The sequence below is a fragment of the Haliotis rufescens genome, unplaced genomic scaffold (assembly GCF_023055435.1).
Source record: "Haliotis rufescens isolate VD_foot unplaced genomic scaffold, xgHalRufe1.0.p SCAF_15, whole genome shotgun sequence".
Taxonomy (NCBI): Eukaryota; Metazoa; Mollusca; class Gastropoda; order Lepetellida; family Haliotidae; genus Haliotis; species Haliotis rufescens.
The window spans coordinates 6,914,712-6,931,626 of NW_025963835.1; positions in this window are offsets into that span (position 1 = coordinate 6,914,712).

The following is a 16,915-nucleotide window of genomic DNA, read 5'->3' on the forward strand; positions in this document are numbered from 1 at the left end:
TAGGATGCCCCCATATCTACCTATATTGTTTAGCACTATCCATCACTTGCTTGATAAGGATGTTAGGATCTACACCGAAACGTCGCACTAATTGTAATAAAGAAGTTGTTCATCCATAGAACTTGTCTTACTTCATCACACCAACTCCTAAATGCCACTGAAAGAAGTTACAAGAGACCACGTAATTACGTATTGTTCTCAAAGATACATTTATATGAATAACGCCCTGATAATCACTAAATGCACAAGTACACATTTCGGATCTTATAATAGTTAAATATCACAGCAGTGTTACTACCCTTAATGTAAAAATTACTCTTAATGTAAAAAAAAATACATTAAAGGGGCACTGATCTAACGCAATTCCCCGGACTGGTTGTTGCCTTTGTTATTGTTTTCCCCCCGTGAGTACCCGGATGATACGCAACGCAACTGAGCGTGACCAGAGACTGGGCTACCGTCTGCAAGGACAGCTAAATAAACTTGGAGGCTGGAGGCAATATTTGTTTTATGCATTTTTGCATAAACACTGATTGGTTAACTGTGATCTATACAGATTTCGACAAAGGGCGCATGTTAATTAATTTCTTCAGCCTAAACAAGCAGACAAAAAGAACAGCGGAGCTCATCGGATGTCGTCATTTGGAAATACCCCAGATGGTTATAGTTTTATACCAAAACAAAGTATCCATGCAGTGAAAGCATTTTCGGATTTCGGCTTGCGTCGATAATATGATTACTACTCCCTGGTTGACATCCACGTTTTCTCGTATAACCCTTCACTTGTGTATTTGTCGTCATTCACTTGATGCTCAGTTAATGAATTTATTACAGGTACAATTAGTGGTAGCACCACTTAGATTACCTGACAAAGGTTCCCATTTGGCATTTATTGTGTCTGGGGTAATTATTCAATCTTAATCCAGGTTTGAAGTGAGGTGAAATGTGTGTTATGTAATATGCACGTGGCAGCCCCGCAAGAGATGAATGATCAGTTGATTTTTGTTGTTGTAAATCAACGGAACGTTCCTAGTCATCAAAGGATTAACAGAAAATACGTTGATTGATTAATCACTGTTATCTTGCACAGTGGATATGTCAAGAGTGAGCGTTTACATGTCTAGGTTTACTAAAACAAAGGGAATACACTCATACCATGGCGTGAAGTGCCGATGTAAAAACAACATACTTTTTTCAAAGGGTTAACTTATAATACGTTGATTGATTGATCATTGTTATCTATCACTCAATGGATTTTTTAGGAACCGTGAACGTTAATGAAAATAGTTGTCACGTGGGCTTTCTCAGCCGACCATTGAGACTTGACACCTATGTAAAACACCTGAAACAATCCAAGTGATCAGTTGAGAAACGAACACGGGTTATAATATCCCGAAACGACATATATCTTTTAAAATATTTGATTGTTACTGAGACACGTGACATCGAATAAGTTTCTTTGTACATCTGCAGACGAGTGGGATATTGTTCCTTTGTGTGGATATTCACGGATACATTCCTCGAACAAGGACGCTGCCTAAAATTTATACACATAAATTTGGTAGGTTGTAATAATGATATTTGCATTTTGTTTTCCTTCATTTGAACCGATTCGTTCTTGTTTCTCTACGTCTTGGTTGGGAAATTCTTCAATGCGCGATAGACGTTGTTTTCACAGGTCTTTTCCTTTGTAAGCGTGTATATGTTACAGTCAATTTGTAAAATGTGATTCTCTCAGGCAATTTATAAAATGTGTAAATATTTCAGTCATTTTGACTAAAAAATCTGTCCAGATTGATTGAGACGATTCAAATTGCATACAAACATCACAACGTTTGGAATTCGTTATCATAATAATACAGATGGAAATGTTTTTCAGTCACTTTGTAAAATAACTGAATATTTAGACGTTTAATAAATTTGTTACACATTTGACAGTAAAAAAAATACACACTATAAAAAAAGCAATGCTCAGGTGAAATATGTACTTTGTGTTGCAAGTCAAAATAGTGTAAACGAAAATCGCAAAATTACCAAGCAAGTGACTTATCAAAACTTCGTCACCATTACCGATGCTATCCACAAAGATACCTACATTTCCTTATTATCTCGAAAACTGTATTTCATTTTGTTCATCAATGTGACCATACGCCCTTATTACTACCCATAAAAGCGACTAATGCGCTTACGAATGGCGCAGCAGAGGTCGCGAACTAGTCTAGATTTCTGCTATACATCCGGGTACTCACTGGGAAAAAACAATAACAAAGGCAACAACCAGTCCCGGGGAATTGCGTTAGATCAGTGCCCCTTTAAGGGTTACGTGTTAACTCTTAATGTAAAAAAGATTAACATTAAGAGTAACAACCCGCAATCCTTAATGTAAAAAATATTGTTTTTACATTAAGGGTTAATATCGTACATATCGCCCCTTAATGTAAAATATTCTTATAAACAAAGTTTCATTGGAAATATAGGATAACTTTTGCTATGTTCACGTTTTTTATTGTTTTTGCTCGGTTTCTCGCAATTATTCGTAATAAGCGACAGCGTGAGAAACTGACTTTGCTCAGACCTGAGAACAAGAGGGACTTTTATAAAAATGGCAGGCTCGTTATAATTATTGAGTACATGCCAGCTACTACTCTGGAAGGTGATGAGCATCAGTTGTCGGCTCCAGTCGCAGATCACGACTCAAGTGGAACATCGTCAACTGTGGGTCAGGAGTGGGTGCTGCCGTCAAGGTCGAAGGTTTTGCAAAAGCAAAACAAAATACATTGCAAGGAATATAGAAGATTTAACCAACAAACTGTCCGACATTGGCTTTGTTTCTTTTGTATCGGAACATGACATTGTTGCTTTATTTGGAAAATAGTCAATAGAAAATTACTTTAGTGACATTTTCCAGAATATAAACTTTTTTGTTTACCAGCCACAAAAAGGTCCAAGTTCGGGAGGTGTTCGGGAGGAATACCTTTGATAAAATATTCACTGGTAAGACGTGTTATTGATTTTCGATACAGATAACATGCTATTACTATTCTGTTTGATAAAAGTATGTTTGGTTTAGGTAGAGCTACATTATGTGTGTTTACATATATCCAGCAGGAGAGATCGACCTGGTAATAATAACATAGATAGACAAAATGGGGTAGAGATTTTGTTGTATTTTTTATTGAGTACACTGGAAGAGTACCCAGCTGTTTCTATCATTGTACTTGGATTTGTTTGTTTGTTTGTTTACCTGTTGTTTAACGCCGCACTCAGCTATATTCAAGCTACATGACGGTGGTCTGTAAATATAGACAATCATGGTCGACATCATGAGCATCGATCCACGCATTTGGGATATGATGACATGCATCAACCAAGTCAGCGAGGCTGACCACCCGATCCCGTTAGTCGCCTCTTACGACAAGCATAGTCGCCTTTTACGGCAAGAATGGGTTGCTGAAGACCTATTCTACCCCGGATCTTCACAGGTCCTTTGTACATGAACAGTAGAACCGGTGGAACTATGTGGAGAACGCTGTTATTCACCATGTTGAAAGTAATAATTACTTAGTAGATGTTTTTACACAATTTGAGATGGAAAGATATTCTTGTGATAAATTACTTTGGAAAAACTCTTCTGGAAATGTGTTCAATTCTGAACATATATATTGTGAATGGTAGATTTGAAACTCACTATCAAATCGGTGACTGAACATTTATTGGGCATTTAGTGAGTGCGTGAGTTGGGTTTAACAGCATTTTAAACAGTATTCCATTTATATCACGGCGTGTCAGCTTAATGTGGGAGGAAAGCCCGAAGTGATGCAGGTCTCAGACGTTTACCACTTCGGTGAAACCCACGAGTACGGGTATGGTGCTGACAGACCTAGAAACATAACCGGGGCGAACCGGGATTCGAATCTACAATCAAAGATTTCTGGCATGCCCAAGGGACGCAACTCTGCACAGCGAATCGCGGCGCCTCAGACGACTGAGCCACCCGTGCCTCCTATTGGGCATTTAGGGTGTAGTGTGATAGATTATGGTTTGGCATCGAGTGACATGTTCCCCGATGATGATGAATGTCACTGTAGAAAACATGAACGGTGTTATTATGTAAATGCGTTCAGAAATAACTAAAGATAACGCATACCTTATAATAGGGGAGGTTTATCACTTTATGAAAAAATGGTATTATGATGGAAATGCGTGCGAAGTAGTTACTGGATACAGTCTTGGCTTGTATTTTAGCAATAGATTACTGAGGCCGAATGCTTAAATAATATTTCAATTGAGCCAAGAAAGGTGTTCATGGTCCTGTTAATTAGTATACATTCCTTGAAACCATACTCGCCTCATTTTTACTTCAAATGTTTTGATACAAAGATAACACCAATACTCTTATACGGGGCTGGAATTTGGGGGTTCAGTGACATAGAACCGAGCCTGGCAGATGTTCTATTCAGTCGCTCGCTGTTTTGAAATGTGTCAAATATTGTCTCTTGTCTCTTTATAATATGCAGGAATCTCGTTTACCCCAAAACATGTTATAATATGTTGCGGTTGTATATGGAATACTTCAAGGGACATTGTCGCGTTGTCGCCCTTGCAAAAACAAGCAAAAAGTTTCAAAATTAGCCAAAGCGCGACATTGCGACAATGCGACAACGCGACATTTGGGCCATTTGTCGCGTTGTCGCGTTGTCGCGTTGTCGCGTTGTCGCATTGTAAGATGTCCGAAAGGCTTATGTGACGTATTGCCACCCGTCTTTGTACGGCGTGCGTCATCCGTCATGCGAAATCTATTCACAATCCAACACGATTTATTTATAAAGTATGTCGAAAGATAGCATCTACAGCTCACCTGGTACGAAGTTGCGTGGTGAGCTTATGTCAGCTCCCACAGAAGATCGAATGGTCGGTTCCTAACTGACATGAAATACTCTACAGGCCGTATGCCTAATGTTCCTTTCCGCTATTTTCAATCAACAGTGGTCTTACTTCAGGATATGCTAAACTGCTATAGAAAAGGTATAGACTTCATATCCGAAAAACATAAACTTTAAGTGGCTATATTTGTCTCGGCACGGTACTTGGGAAATCTACGGGCTTTTTTTTAACCAAACATCATTGCGTTGGAATTCCTTTCGTTTGTAATAGCATATGATTCTTGTGTATGCTTAACTGTCATATCCGTAATACTGCAACAAAATGTCCATTATCTTATGCCTAAAACTCTGTTAATGGACCATTCTAACAACCAAACAACTTGGTCTGATCTGCCTTGGTTGAGTCCTCCTTTCCGTCGTTACGGTATTAGGATAGTAACGAGGTTACCTTGCAGAGTAGCGAAAAATAACCTTTGTAAAACAGTAAGTTTGATAAAAATCGGTTAAAGGGGTTGGGGGTCATAAACCCTTTTTTGAAGCCTGAATATAACAACCAGGTCGTGGTTGTAGAGAGGGAATCTAAAAATGATTAGTAATTTGTACATCTAGACAAAGTAACGATTAATCAAATCTGCGAAGTTTCAAGAAAGTTCGATAAGTATTATTTCATGGGGATAACCCTTAATGTAAAAAAAACCATATTATCTATCACTTTAACCCTTAATGTAAACATTTTACATTAAGAGTTGTAACAAGGGTGAACCCGCAACCCTTAATGTAAAATATTTTTACATTAAGAGTAATTTTTACATTAAGGGTTGTAACAAGAGTTAACACGTAACCCTTAATGTAATTTTTTTTACAGTAAGAGTTATTTTTACATTTAGGGTTGTAACACAGCAGCAACCTCGTTTTAACAGCTTGGAAACACAAATGAATTGTCAATACTTACACGTGCAAAGGGTTGTGAAAAACAGCTATGTTCAAGGTCAACACAACAGTTCATAACTCCCGAGTCACATACACAATGAAGGTGAGCACACGTTAGCGTTCCGATATAACGGAACAGAATCAATCTTTTTCTTTAATGCACATGTACATAGAATTTACTTGTGGGTTTTTGAAGGAAGTGGTAAGAAATCCGCCAGGCACTCAATGCTATTAATGATCAGTAGATATTCCAAAACGTCCATACATACGTTCTAACAGTTGAATATACTCAACAGTTTCTGAATGCAACTCAACAGTTTCTGAATGCAACTCAACAGTTTCTGGATGCAGTTCATTCACGGTCTTACAAACCTTCATTTGTTTCACTGAGAAAAGTTTGTTTCAGATCCAGTTGTCCAAAGGAAAAGTTGTTCCATGCAACAGATTCCAAACACAGCTGCTGTCTTGCTGGTTCAAAACTCAAGTGAGAGCTAACAAGTCAGTTGGTATTTGCGATCACTAATTCAATCTGCTGTGTTGCGTTCCTCGATCACCACCCGTGGATCAACAAATGTATTATCACAGAGAAGGATCTAATCATACACACGTTAATTATTCATTTCATTTATCTATAGATGTTGTTGTGTGCAGATTGGATCTGACCACAGTACTCAACTATGCATGAGCCCTATCAGATGACCGTTGGGTTACTGAAGGTTACATGCTTAAAACCAACGGTAACTCTGATAACAATACGTTATTGATAACTGACAATGACTTGTTATTTTGCTGGTTACATGGTACCTCCGTCGGGAACCACTGGGACAAGAACAAGACTTTTGTGTCGTTGAAAGAAATCAAACTACTTCAGAAACTTTTGCTGGTGTTTGATCAACAAACAGTAAGAGCCCAAAGTATCGACTAGAGAGTATTGTTCTTGATATTGGTTTGAAAAGTTTGGTCAAACTAGACTCCGCTAAGTCAAAAAAAGGGTTTGAATTTGCACACAATGGAATTGATGCTTTAAGCTGTGTAATATTCTCAGACAGCAATCAGTTTCCCTAAATGTCGGGGGAACGAGTGGCCCAGTCATCTAAGGCGCCGCGATTCACTGCAGAGATGCGTCTCTTGGTCACGCCAGAAACCATGATTGTGGGTTCGAATCCCGGTTCGCCCCGATTATGTTTCTAGGTTTGTCAGCACCATACCCGTGCTCGTGGGTTTCACCGAAGTAGTAAACGTCTGAGACCTGCATCATTTCGGGATTTTCACCATGACACTCCGTGATATAACTGGAATACTGTTAAAAGCGGCGTTATTTCAAATATCAGGAAACAACAACAATTTCATTTTCCTATGTGACAATCATCCTAGTTGTTCAGTCATAGGATCGTGTTGCAGAACGTAGACATGGAACCTCAAGATGTATACCCGACTATTGTCGGCAAAAACAACCTTCGTCAATTATTCAATATGGCCAAAATATTGTGAACAGTTTGCTACCAATTGGGATCACAATTATAAAATCAATGTGGATGCTGAAGAAACAGTGATCAATGTTGAGAAGATGTTGAATGTCGATGATGCTTATGTGATTTTAAAACACAACATGATAATAAGATCACTAGTAAGATCATAAATAAGAAAATAAATAAGATCATAAGTAAGATCACAAGTAACCCCATAAGTAAGACCATAAGTAAGATCAAAAGTAAGACCATAAGTAAGATCATAAGTAAGACCATAAGTAAGACCATAAGTAAGATCAAAAGTAAGACCATAAGTAAGATCATAAGTAAGACCATAAGTAAGATCATAAGTAAGACCATAAGTAAGACCATAAGGAAGATCAAAAGTAAGACCATAAGTAAGATCATAAGTAAGACCATAAGTAAGATCATAAGTAAGACCATAAGTAAGATCATAAGTAACACCATAAGTTATATCATAATTAAATAACACCTTAAGTAAAATACAAAAATAGACCATAAGTAAGATCAAAAGTAAGATAATAAGTAAGACTATAAATAAGATCATAATTAAGTAACACCTTAAGTAAGATCAAAAGTAAGATCAAAAGTAAGATCATTAGTGAGATCAAAAGTAAGATCATAATTAAGTAACACCTTAAGTAAGATCATAAGTGGGACCATAAGTGGATGAGTGAGTGAGTGAGTATTGTTTTACGCAGCTTTTAGCAATATTCCAGCAATATCACGGTGGGGGAGACCAGAAATGGGCTTCACACATTGTTCCCAAGTCGGGAATCGAACCCGGGTCTTCGGCGTGACGAGCGAACGCTTTAACCACTAGGCTACCCGACCGCCCTGAGACCATAAGTAACACCATAAGTAAGATCATAATGACCTTTGGTTTAAAAAATACACGTAAAAACTCCCAAAGCATTCTTCCTTGTTACCTGTGTTTTGTATACCGAAGACAGCAATTAAATAATGTTCGCTTTCTCCTGTCGCTTGCACGCGGGTTATCCAGTTGTATAAAACTCGTTATGAATTGCGTTCCATGGCCTTACCAGACATGGTGCTGACTAACAAGAGATAAAGACCAAGGCGAATTCGAGATTCGAACGCACAAGCAACGGATCCTGGCACTACTATGGGGTGCAACTCTTCACGCGAATTGCAGCGCTTTAGACCCCAGGGCCATATCTGCCCGTCAAGATACGACGCATCACCAACAGAACATTAAAAAGTGTACATTATACTTAAGATCAAATGAGGGTCATCACATGGTGTAAAACCAATACGAAGGAATGGGGATATGCTCTGTACTACGTTTTACTCAGTGAGACTGAGTGTTAAACTTTACATTTTCTCTACAACCATGTCATAAAACACATACAGGACATGTACGCATAACTCATATAGTGATCTTTTACTGTTTTGTTTGTTGTTTAGTGCCCCACTGAGAAGTCTTCCAGCTGTATGGCGCCAGTCTGTAAATAATCGAGTCTGGACCAGACAATCCAGTGATTAACATCATGAGCATCGATCTACGTAATTGGAATACGATTACATGCATCAATCAAGTCAGCGAGCCTGACCACCCGATCCCGTTAGGATAGTCGCCTTTTACGGCAAGCATGGGTTGCTGAAGACCTATTCTCTCCCCGATTATTCACGGGTTTGTTTTACTGTCTGAGTAGAATACGCTGTAAACAAATCATGTATTCAGTGCAACTAGTACCATGTCCAGAAACAAACATCAAAGAAGCTAAGAATAGAAAGACTAGTAGGTAGCCCCAGTGCGCAGAGTTTACGTCGAACCAAAAATAAATAGCTTACCACACATTTCCTATGTTGAACATGTCGTGTTGCAGAGCTCTGTAATACGTTAATTAGTGCCGCGTTTGTTTCGGGATAAGCTCCGCGGCGGAACGGTGGCCTAATACTAAATAATGTAGAACTGATGCATGCGCTTCAATACGTGTCTACTGAATTATTCACCAGATTGAGCCAATCATCCGCCTCGCATCTCTTGATCACAAACAGTGAATACGTCATTAGTTGATGTGAACATTATTTGTGCAATATCACATCACAGTTGTATTCCAAAACGAGCATGGCTGTCTTCGCAAAGGAAACAATGGGAAACAAAAGCACATATCCACCAGACAGCAAAGGGTCCAAGCAGGTTTAGAAATGCTCAGTTATCCAAGCAGAGCAGGTGCAAGATTAGTTATCAGTTTATTGCATTTATATTAAAAATAAAACCCCTAAGTATCCAGCACTAATCGAAACTGTCGGGAAATTCAAACAGGTCTATCGACATCGATTGAATTATTGACATACCTTGGGAAATTAACGCAACTCCACACAACATCACACTGTTCCAGGGGACCAGTCTATTTGAAAATGTGCTTCATTGCAGAGAAGATGTAAGTGAGTAAGGATGATCGCAGGCACCAATAATCCCGGTGGGGTGGCCTAGATCGCTCGTCGCACGGTTCCATTCCCATATGTGTATGAAGTACGAAGGCCATGTCTAGTGTATCATTGATTGAAGTGCTGGACCTGCTTGTGTTGAACGTTAATGTACCTGTGAGAGTATCATTGAATGAAGTTCACGGACCTGCTTGTGTTGAACGTTAATGTACCTGTGAGTGTATCATTGAATAAAGTGCTGGACCTGCTTGTGTTGAACGTTAATGTACCTGTGAGAGTATCATTGAATGAAGTGCTGGACCTGCTTGTGGTGAACGTTAATGTACCTGTGAGAGTATCATTGAATGAAGTGCTGGACCTGCTTGTGTTGAACGTTAATGTACCTGTGACAGTATCATTGAATGAAGTGCTGGACCTGCTTGTGTTGAACGTTAATGTACCTGTGAGAGTATCATTGAATGAAGTGCTGGACCTGCTTGTGGTGAACGTTAATGTACCTGTGAGAGTATCATTGAATGAAGTGCTGGACATGCTTGTGTTGAACGTTAATGTACCTGTGAGAGTATCATTGAATGAAGTGCTGGACATGCTTGTGTTGAACGTTAATGTACCTGTGAGAGTAACATTGAATGAAGTGCTGGACCTGCTTGTGTTGAACGTTAATGTACCTGTGAGAGTATCATTGAATGAAGTGCTGGACCTGCTTGTGTTGAACGTTAATGTACCTGTGAGAGTATCATTGAATAAAGTGCTGAACCTGCTTGTGGTGAACGTTAATGTACCTGTGAGAGTATCATTGAATGAAGTGCTGGACCTGCTTGTGTTGAACGTTAATGTACCTGTGAGAGTATCATTGAATGAAGTGCTGGACCTGCTTGTGTTGAACGTTAATGTACCTGTGAGAGTATCATTGAATGAAGTGCTGGACCTGCTTATGGTGAACGTGAATGTACCTGTGACAGTATCATTGAATGAAGTGCTGGACCTGCTTGTGGCGAACGTTAATGTACCTGTGAGTGTATTATTGAATGAAGTGCTGGACCTCCTTGTGGTGAACATTAATGTACCTGTGAGTGTATCATTGAATGAAGTGCGGAACCTGCTTGTGTTGAACGTTAATGTACCTGTGAGAGTATCATTGAATGAAGTGCTGGACATGCTTGTGTTGAACGTTAATGTACCTGTGAGTGTATCATTGAATGAAGTGCTGGACCTCCTTGTGGTGAACATTAATGTACCTGTGAGTGTATCATTGAATGAAGTGCGGAACCTGCTTGTGTTGAACGTTAATGTACCTGTGAGAGTATCATTGAATGAAGTGCTGGACCTACTTGTGGTGAACATTAATGTACATGTGAGAGTATCATTGAATGAAGTGCTGGACCTGCATGTGGTGAAAGTTAATGTACCTTTGAGTGTGTTATTGAATGAAGTGCTGGACCTGCTTATGGTGAACGTGAATGTACCTGTGAGTGTATCATTGATTGAAGTGCTCGACCTGCTTGTGGTGAACGTTAATGTACCTGTGAGAGTATCATTGAATGAAGTGCTGGACCTCCTTGTGGTGAACGTTAATGTACCTGTGAGTGTGTTATTGAATGAAGTGCTGGACATGCTTGTGTTGAACGTTAATGTACCTGTGAGAGTATCATTGAATGAAGTGCTGGACCTGCTTGTGTTGAACGTTAATGTACCTGTGACAGTATCATTGAATGAAATGCCTGACCTGCTTGTGTTGAACGTTAATGTACCTGTGAGTGTATCATTGAATGAAGTGCTGGACCTGCTTGTGTTGAACGTTAATGTACCTGTGAGAGTATCATTGAATGAAGTGCTGGACCTGCATGTGTTGAACGTTAATGTACCTGTGAGAGTATCATTGAATGAAGTGCTGGACCTGCTTGTGTTGAACGTTAATGTACCTGTGAGAGTATCATTGAATGAAGTGCTGGACCTGCTTATGGTAAACGTGAATGTACCTGTGAGAGTATCATTGAATGAAGTGCTGGACATGCTTGTGGTGAACGTTAATGTACCTGTGAGTGTATCATTGAATAAAGTGCTGGACCTGCTTGTGGCGAACGTTAATGTACCTGTGAGTGTATTATTGAATAAAGTGCTGGACCTGCTTGTGGCGAACGTTAATGTACCTGTGAGTATATTATTGAATGAAGTGCTGGACCTAATTGTGGTGAACATTAATGTTATCTGTGAGTGTATCATTGAATGAAGTGCTGGACCTGCTTGTGTTGAACGTTAATGTACCTGTGATTGTATCATTGATTGAAGTGCTCGACCTGCTTGTGGTGAACGTTAATGTACCTGTGAGTGTATCATTGATTGAAGTGCTCGACCTGCTTGTGGTGAACGTTAATGTACCTGTGAGTGTATCATTGAATGAAGTGCTGTACCTGCATGTGTTGAACGTTAATGTACCTGTGAGTGTGTTATTGAATGAAGTGCTGGACCTACTTGTGGTGAACATTAATGTACCTGTGAGAGTATCATTGAATGAAGTGCTGGACATGCTTGTGTTGAACATTAATGTACCTGTGAGTGTATCATTGAATGAAGTGCTGGACCTGCTTATGGTGAACGTGAATGTACCTGTGAGAGTATCATTGAAGGAAGTGTTCGACCTGATTGTGGTGAACGTTAATGTACCTGTGAGAGAATCATTGAATGAAGTGCTGGACCTGCATGTGTTGAACGTTAATGTACCTGTGAGTGTGTTATTGAATGAAGTGCTGGACCTGCTTGTGTTGAACGTTAATGTACCTGTGAGAGTATCTTTGAATGAAGTGCTGGACCTGCTTGTGTTGAACGTTAATGTACCTGTGAGAGTATCATTGAATGAAATGCTGGACCTGCTTGTGTTGAACGTTAATGTACCTGTGAGTGTATCATTGAATGAAGTGCTCGACCTGCTTGTGTTGAACGTTAATGTACCTGTGAGAGTATCATTGAATGAAGTGCTGGACCTGCTTGTGTTGAAGGTTAATGTACCTGTGAGTGTATCATTGAATGAAATGCTGGACCTGCTTGTGTTGAACGTTAGTGTACCTGTGAGTGTATCATTGAATGAAGTGATGGACCTGCTTGTGTTGAACGTTAATGTACCTGTGAGTCTATCTTTGAATGAAGTGCTGGACATGCTTGTGTTGAACGTTAGTGTACCTGTGAGTGTATCATTGAATGAAGTGCTGGACCTGCTTGTGTTGAACGTTGATGGACCTGTGAGTGTATCATTGAATGAAATGCTGGACCTGCTTGTGTTAAACGTTAGTGTACCTGTGAGTGTATCATTGAATGAAGTGCTCGACCTGCTTGTGTTGAACGTTAGTGTACCTGTGAGAGTATCATTGAATGAAGTGCTGGACCTGCTTGTGTTGAACGTTAATGTACCTGTGAGTGTATCATTGAATGAAGTGCTGGACCTGCTTGTGTTGAACGTTAATGTACATGTGAGTGTATCATTGAATGAAGTGCTGGACATGCTTGTGTTGAACGTTAATGTACCTGTGAGAGTATCATTGAATGAAGTGCTGGACCTGCTTGTGTTGAACGTTTATGCAAAATAAGATTTTAAAGAAATGATGAAAATAGTTTCCTCTTTTTTATGTGTATAATTATATTTAATCCCCCCTCTGTAAATATGTAGAAGATGGGGATAAATGAATTCTGTAAATAGTGCATAATATGATAACAGGATAAGCCGACAAGAACTAAACTATTAAAACAGAAATTAACAGCCTGTGGAGCCATGAGTGTGTAGTGTGTAGCCGTATTTCTGGTGGCATGTCGTTCCGAGTAGCTTACTCGACACAATGAGTATTGACGGAATATCACGAAGGGTTTGCCTCAGGAAAAGCTGCGCAAGCAGACAAATGTGACGTCACGTTTGTTCGTTCACATCAATAAATGAGTATGGAGTGTATTAACATACATGTACATTAATAATTCGTCACCACTCGCATCTTTCCTTAACCTGCAATAATGCTCATCCCCCCCTGGGTGGCCACCATCAGTCGAAACGGTGCAAGGCAATCAGAATGCACGTCAGAATAATGGTACGATTATTTATTTCGGTAAGTAAAATATATATGAAGCGGATTTAAATGCTATTACATATTTTGGGTGATTTTCTGGTTCTGTACGTTACCCATACACACACACGCCTAGGTGTTTCGTCCGACTTGTGTCACGTAAGTTTATTACATTAAACAAGAGATCACTGGAGCAAAATAAAGATTGTTAACCAGAATAACATTCATAACTATATGATGGTTAGTATACCATAAATCATACACGCAACGATATATGAGATTCAAACGAATGAATTATTTTGAAATTCTTCCTGACAATCCGCTCCATTAAGTCACCTCTTTCAGGCATAGGCTACTTTAACATTATAATGGTCATGTGATGTTGTTGGTATATATTTAGAAATACTAGAATACCCTAGAAATTATGTGAATATGGAATTCCTTAATAAGGTTGTTAATGTTGTGAACACATAGAAACTGTGTTGACTTTTTGTTGACCCTGTTGACAAGGGTGAGGTGAAGGGGGCACGGGTGGCCTAGTCGTCTAAGGCGCCGCGATTCGCCGTGCATAGTTGCGTCCCTTGGGCACGCCAGAAACCTATGATTGTGGGGGTTCGAATCCCGGTTCGCCCCGATTATGTTTCTAGGTTTGTCAGCACCATACCCGTGTTCGTAGGTTTCGCCGAAGTGGTAAACGTCCGAGACCTGCATCACTTTTGGCTTTCCTCCCACATTAAGCTGACAGGTCGTTAAACCCAACTCATTCGTGAAGGACAAATTAATTCATGAAATAAATAAATTTTTAATTGCCTCTTCAAGCAAGGAAAAGACAAACTCAAAATTGTATAAGAAATTCAAAAACAAATTTGAACCAAAAAACACCTTCGTCTGGGTTTTTTTCATCCAATTTTTATATCTTACTTTAAAAAAGAAAGAATAATTTGCAATAAACGATGAAAAGCTAAGAATGAATAAGTTGAATTGCTTCCAAATATACATTTTTACAAGAGGATATATTTATATCATTGAGGTTCAATACTTTCACAGCAGGAATAAGCGAGCACTGCTGGTACCGCCTACGGGTAGAATAAGAGTTATCGTTCTTGCTTTGATTTTCTCGTGTTCTTTCGCCATTATGGCAACCGTCTCTATTTGGCTTGTCCCGGAATGACACCAGTTGGTTACGAAATGTATCAAATACATGTTTATGGTCTTACGAAAAAATACACAATTTCAACACTTACATATTTTGGTTTTTATCATTTTGCAAAATAAAACCTTTGACAATTGTAAGAATAAATCTAGCACTCTCAGCGAAATTAAAAGTCATGTGGAAACTATTAGGTATTGCACCTAAATATTGTACCTTCATCCGCGAACCCTATTTTCTGCTGAATTAGCAACAACATCATGTCGGACAGTACAACCACAGGACTAGACTCTATGCACTCTGGGGCTAACGGGAATGGTATACAGTTATCAACTTTAGATGTCAATGTGGCCTAGTTGCTGGTTGATAATATAGGTTCGCAAACGAAAGAACCTGATTAATTTATTATCAAATATCAAAGTCTGATTTGTAATCACAGCAGATACAATCCACAGTTCACGTGCTGATAAAGTACACTTTCGGCTCACCTGCTACCGAACAAGAGCATCTCAGGTTTTAATTGGAGGAATCCATATGAGAATTCCCATCTTGTTTTGTCGTTTCTTGTTCACTAGTTCACAGTACATGATGGACAACTATAACCCAAAGGCGAATTTGAAGCCTATCCTTATTAATAAGTTGGTGAAGAATTATTCTGTCTCTACAAAATAGCATTTGATACAGCTGTTGACAAATAGGAAACTGTTAACGTGCATGCGAAGCGCGGTTGAATCCCTGTCTAGTTATTGGTCGGCATCCCTGTCTAGTCATTGGTCGGCATTCCTGTCTAGTCATTGGTCGGTATCCCTGTCTAGTCATTGGTCGGCATCCCTGTCTAGTCATTGGTCGGCATCCCTGTCTAGTCATTGGTCGGCATCCCCGTCTAGTCATTGGTCGGCATGTTGGATACTTTGTAGAAACTAACGACTTTATTTCCAGAAGACAAATTCATCCCGGTACATGTGCATAGAAATCGTGTTACTCCTTTTTATCAGAAAATAAACAAATTGTACCTTTAAAAATCGTTTCGCGCAGAACGCAATCAAATGTCGTTAATAATTATGGAATAAAAACATTTGTTCCTCCTAAAAGATGAAGACATACGAGGGGTGTTCATTAAAGATTTCCCCTAAACCACTTAGGGTTATCATATTTGGTTGAGATTTCACATGTGTAATGATACATGTATCTATGGGTTATGTCTGAATTTGCAGCACCGAACTATTAATCTTACTACTTTGACAGGTGTTATGATCGAGTAGGGTGTGACAATGGAGCCAGTAGAATACCGAGCAGTGATTAGGTTTTTATATTTGAAAGGTCGCACACCAAAAGAAACTTTCGATGACATGAAAGCAACTTATGGGGAAGATGCCCCATCATATGACGTTGTTAAACCCTGGCATCGCCAGTTCAAGTGTGGTCGGACCTCTGTGGAAACAGCTGCCATTCCTGGTCGCCTCCATTCAGCCATTGATGAGGACACTATCCATCAAGTGGAGACCGCGATTTTGGCAGACCAACGTATAACTGTTCGCCAGTTAGCACAAGATGTCAAGATCAGTGTAGGGTCTGTGGAAAAAATCATCCATGACAATTTGAACATGCGTAAGGTGCCTGCACGATGGATTCCCAGGTTGCTCACACCTTTCCAAAAGCAGGAACGAGTCAATTGCTCAAAGGATCTTTTTGACATGTGCCAAAAAAACAAGGCAAACTTTTTTGACAGACTTATTACACAGGATGAAACATGGGTCCATCACTATGATCCTGAGACTAAAGTTCAGTCGATGCAATGGAAGCATGTGGAGTCACCACCCCCAAAGAAGGCACGTGTCCAACCATCTGAAGGCAAGGTCATGCTCACGGTGTTTTGGGACCAGCACGGAGTAGTGATGATGGATTTCTTGGCAAAGGGTACCACAATTGCAGGAGCTTATTATGCTTCACTGCTGTGGAAATTGCGGGACGCTATCAAGCTTAAGAGGCGAGGCATGCTGA